Source organism: Raphanus sativus, chromosome 8 (genome assembly GCF_000801105.2).
Source record: "Raphanus sativus cultivar WK10039 chromosome 8, ASM80110v3, whole genome shotgun sequence".
Taxonomy (NCBI): domain Eukaryota; kingdom Viridiplantae; phylum Streptophyta; class Magnoliopsida; order Brassicales; family Brassicaceae; genus Raphanus; species Raphanus sativus.
In genome coordinates this window covers 25,088,454-25,093,423 of record NC_079518.1, presented here as the reverse complement: position 1 = coordinate 25,093,423, position 4,970 = coordinate 25,088,454, and positions in this window count along the sequence as shown.

The window sequence follows — 4,970 nt, the reverse complement described above, 5'->3', positions numbered from 1 at the left end:
AGAGAAATATATAGTTTATTAGAGACACTCTATGTGTCGAAATTATTATAAAAAATTTTTTATTAAAATAAATAAATTCAATAATTACAAACAAATAATATATTTCATAAAAGTGAAAAATAATACCCGCGCTTTCGAAGCGCGGGTCAAAATCTAGTTCGGTTTATCATAGAAGTAAAATATTCTTAACACTGATGCATTGATTTATCTTATTCAATCATTGGTTCGTGACATCTCACTAAAACCATGATCATACACTCAAAAGAATACTATACAATCAGATCCTCGAGATCCACATATCAAATAAACATGTGCTGCAAGTGGCCAACGAGATAACAAAGTCCTAGGAAACAAAATTTTCAAATCCTATTAGCATGTTCTATTTCTATGTAGAACTAAAGTCTTGACGTGGCAATTAATGATACCTGTCACCAGTAGTTAGCTATTATGAAGAATTCTTGTAGTGCCTGGCCATGTTGTTATTGTATTCTTTCAGCTTTGACTATAGGTCGATAATGATATCTCATGTTACTTTTGCCTCAGGTTTCTTTGCTGGGCTCCTGATAGGATTTATCATCTTTGTTTATCTTTCAAAACTTTTCTTAAGGTTTTCAAGGGTTTCGGTGAGTGAACAAAGAATGCAGCCCATCTTCGGTCACCTATAGTTGGATACATTTGGAATTGGTCCGTCTCAAATTATGTGTAACGTCCAGTATTCAGATTAAAAAATTTTGTGGAAAGATTTCTGATAAACAATATACACGTGTTGTTGAAATTACTCTGCCACTCTTTTAACTTTGGTTTCCTGTGAACTTTCAAAATCTGTAGCTGTTTCCTTTCAAATCATTTCTTAAATGTGTAAGTAGCTATCACTACACCACACCTCTTTTGATTAGTTTCTCGCACAGAATATGTTTTCCTTTTACAAAATGTGTACGCGAAAAAAAAAGACAATGAAAGAAAGAATGACTCTAGCACGTCGTTTAAAAAAAGAAGAAAAAAAATGACTCCCGCTTCCGTTGACGGATATATTTTCCTTTCTTAAATGTGTAGGTAACCTCAATGAACGATTCTCTCAAAGTCCCAATATCAGTCTCCGATTTGTAGCATCTCCAATGGCAGAAACTAATGTATCCTCTGGTGAGATCTCTCCTCTTGGTGTGTCCCAAGTTGAGAAGGGAATCAACTTCGCTCTCTTTTCTCACAACGCCACGTCTGTAACACTCTGCTTATCACTTCCTCAGAGGTATTCATATCTTTTGTTTCTTGCCGACGTCACAGCTTCTTGATTTTTGAATTTTCTTTGTATTCTTTGCCAGTGATAACGATATAGAGTTGGATTTGGTTCCGAGCATAAACAAGACTGGAGATATTTGGCACATTTGTGTTGAGGTAGTTATCATACGCTAAGCAACTCCTTCCAGAATTAGAATCCCCGTCTTTTCATGATTTTGATGAATGTGAGAAGCTTTTCTACATCTTTATAGGATTTGCCACTTAGACATGTTCTCTATGGTTACCGTGTTGATGGTCCTAGAGAAAGGAATCAAGGGCATCGCTTTAACAGTAGCATTCTGCTTTTAGATCCTTATGCAAAGCTTGTTAAAGGCCGTAGCTTTTTTGGAGATATTAACCAAAACTTTGTTCAGTTCTACGGAACTTATGACTTTGAGAGCTCTCCATTTAAGTGGGGAGATGACAAAAAGCGCCGTATCATCCCTGAGGTACATCTTTCCTATGCCTTTTTCCGCTATAGTTGTTGCATGATTCTGTTGATGACCTATTTTGGCTGAGTCTGGACTACAGTTACTTACAGCTAGTGTTTAAATTTAATTATCATCGTCACTGTTTTGCAGAAGGATCTTGTTATTTATGAAATGAATGTTCGTGCTTTTACTGCTGATGTGTCCAGCGGGATTGATCCATCTATAAGAGGAAGTTACCTTGGTGTCATTGAGAAGGTAATAATGCTCTATATTCCAAATATGCATATATTCCTGCACACATGTGTCATGTGTGCTTACATGTGATGAGCAGAAGAGCTAGTAACAAGAAATACTAAATCATAACATTTTTGAGAAAAGAAGAAGATTTACCTATAAATATTATCACAGATATAGAGGATACGTTTCAGCTGCTGCTATGTTTACGTGCAATGCTTTTTTATATATCACTTGTTTATTGTTTCTATTGAAAGATACCACACCTTCTGGGTCTGGGTATAAATGCAGTGGAGTTATTGCCAGTCTTTGAGTTTGATGAACTGGAGTTTCAGAAGCGTCCTAATCCTAGAGTACACATGGTAAGCACAAATCTAATATATTTTTTTTATAGGAATGCTTCACAAGCAAAATGAGTTTTTTTTTTGTTTTGTTTGCTAGGTTAACACATGGGGTTACTCCACAATTAACTTTTTTGCTCCAATGAGCCGTTATGCTAGTGGTGAGGGAGACCCTATTAAAGCTTCCAAAGAGTTTAAGGAAATGGTCAAAGCCTTACATTCTGCTGGTATAGAGGTTAGCTACGCTCTTTGTCTTGCCTCCATCTTCCTTCGGGCCTTTTTTCCAAATATGAAGTATTTTTTGTTGAACTGATTATTCTTCAGAAGTATACTTACAATTCCTTTTTTTTCTCCAGATTATTTTGGACGTAGTTTATAATCATACCAATGAAGCTGATGATGAGTACCCTTTTACCATTTCATTTCCTGGCATAGACAATAGGGTGGGTCATAAGAGTAGTGACCTTAATTTAAGTTTTTTTCTTTTAGAGCACTATTATCGGTGTTTCTAAGAAATGTCCTAAGCCATTATTTGGCAAAAAATAAATCAAAAATGTGCAATTAACCGAAGGACATATCAAAAATGTCCTTAACTAAGAAGTTTTTCTTCTCGTCCTTAGCTGCAACGTGTCACCGTGGGAATGGACGATTGAAAGGGCGATGGCCACTATCCTCCGTTGGGTCTTTCTTCTTCATCGTGATTCCGATTAATCGGAGATTTCAACTCAATCAACCAACGACCATCGCTCGCTTTCCCTTAACCCTAGCACCACTGCCTCTGGCGCTCCGAGAATCTTCCAATCTCTCGGAAACCAGGCGACGAAAACGGCTGGGACATCGCGACGGGAGGATCGTTCGCAGGAGGAGGATCCGACGATCTCGATTGGGATCACAAATCGATGTGGTCCACTGGTCTAAGCAAAGAGCATTTCGACGGCGTCTCTGTTGGCCGTCAGAACAACAACGCCGCCGCGAATCCTCCTTCTTCTGATAGTTCTTCGGGTGATGTGATGAGCAAGTTGGGACCGAGAGAAGCCGCCATGGTTAACGAGATGAACGAGTACGATGACATGATCAAGGAGATTGAGAAAGAGAACAGGCACAGCAGGGGATTCGTTGGCGGGATCAAGCAGAAGATGATGGAGATGAGCGTGCTTCTGAAGCAAGTCAAGGAGCCTGGTGCTAGAGGGTCTTATCTCAAGGACTCTGAGAAGACTGAGATGTACAGGTTGCATACGGAGAATCCCGAGGTTTATATCGTTGAGAGGCTTGCTAAGGATTTTAGGATCATGAGGCAGCGTGTTCACGCCATTCTTTTTCTTAAAGAGGATGAGGAAGAAGAGGAGAGGAAGCTTGGTCGTCCTTTGGATGATTCCGTTGAGCGTTTGCTTGATGAGTACCCTGAGTAAGTGTCTCTCTGTGTGTGTGTGGCTCACTTTACAAACTTAAAAACTTAAAAAAGAAGAACTTATTTGTAGAAATTAAAACTTCATCATGTTCTTGTTGATTGAGATAATTGCTGAAAGCCTTATACTAGATGCAAGTTAGTTTGCGGAGTCAACATTGAAATGCAAAGCTAGTTTCTTTTCTTGATAATTGTCTTAGAAAGAACGAAAGTAAATGATGGCATTGCTACTTACTTGTGGGTAGTTTACATTTGATGAACCATGGCATTTTATGGATAGATAGTTATCTACTTTCTCGTCTGTTATTGTAAAGTTGTTAGACGCCTTGATCATTTGATTCTTAGATTCTATTAAATATGCATTCTCTTTTGGTGTCTTAAACCAGTGGAAAGGAGAAGTGAAGTGCCACAAGTACAGCAGAAGACGTTCATCAGATGGTTGGAAATCACAGTTGAGAAATTGGGTCCTCAGGGCAAACATGGAAATGGAGGTGGCTGGAAGTTTGTGAGTCTTCCTGATGGATCAAGCCGGCCTCTCAACGAAGTGGAGAAGATGTATGTTAAGCGTGAAGCCCCACGTCGCCGCCGTAAGATTCTCCTTTGAATTTGCTAGAACCAGACTCCATCAATGGTAATGAGAATTGTTATCTCACTTGGAGAGTGTAAAAGTTAAAACTACTTTGTTTTGTTTGATCTTTTGGTTGAATAGTAAGATGGGTAGCTTTATTTATTTACTAAGATACATATTTTTGTTCTACCAATAATCTTCAACAATTAAAAAGTCCTTAAGCATTGTCCTTAACTTAAAACAACTAATAAAATATGCTAAGGACATCTTTTTTGTCCCACTGATGAGGTTGCTCTTATTATCTTGGGACGCGGAACTCTAACTGTGTGAAATGCTATTGCAGGTTTATTACATGCTTGATCCAAACAACCCACTGCGTAACTATTCCCGGCTGTTGGTATTTTATTTTGAACTTATACAAGCTTGACCTTTAGTAACTTCGAATGAATAAAATACCTTCAACGTCTCTTTTGTTTTCTGTTTCCAGGCATACTCTGAACTGTAACCATCCTGCTGTTAGGAGCTCATACTTAGATAGCTTAAAGCACTGGTATGGAAAAATAACCATAATGGACCAAACATCATTATGTATAAATACCGTTAGCCACTGTAAATAATGGACTAATATATCCTGAATATAGACATTTCACTGGTTACTTCATATGTTTATCACTCTCTGTTCTGCTGATATGAGCTTGTTCTCTTGTCTTAGACCT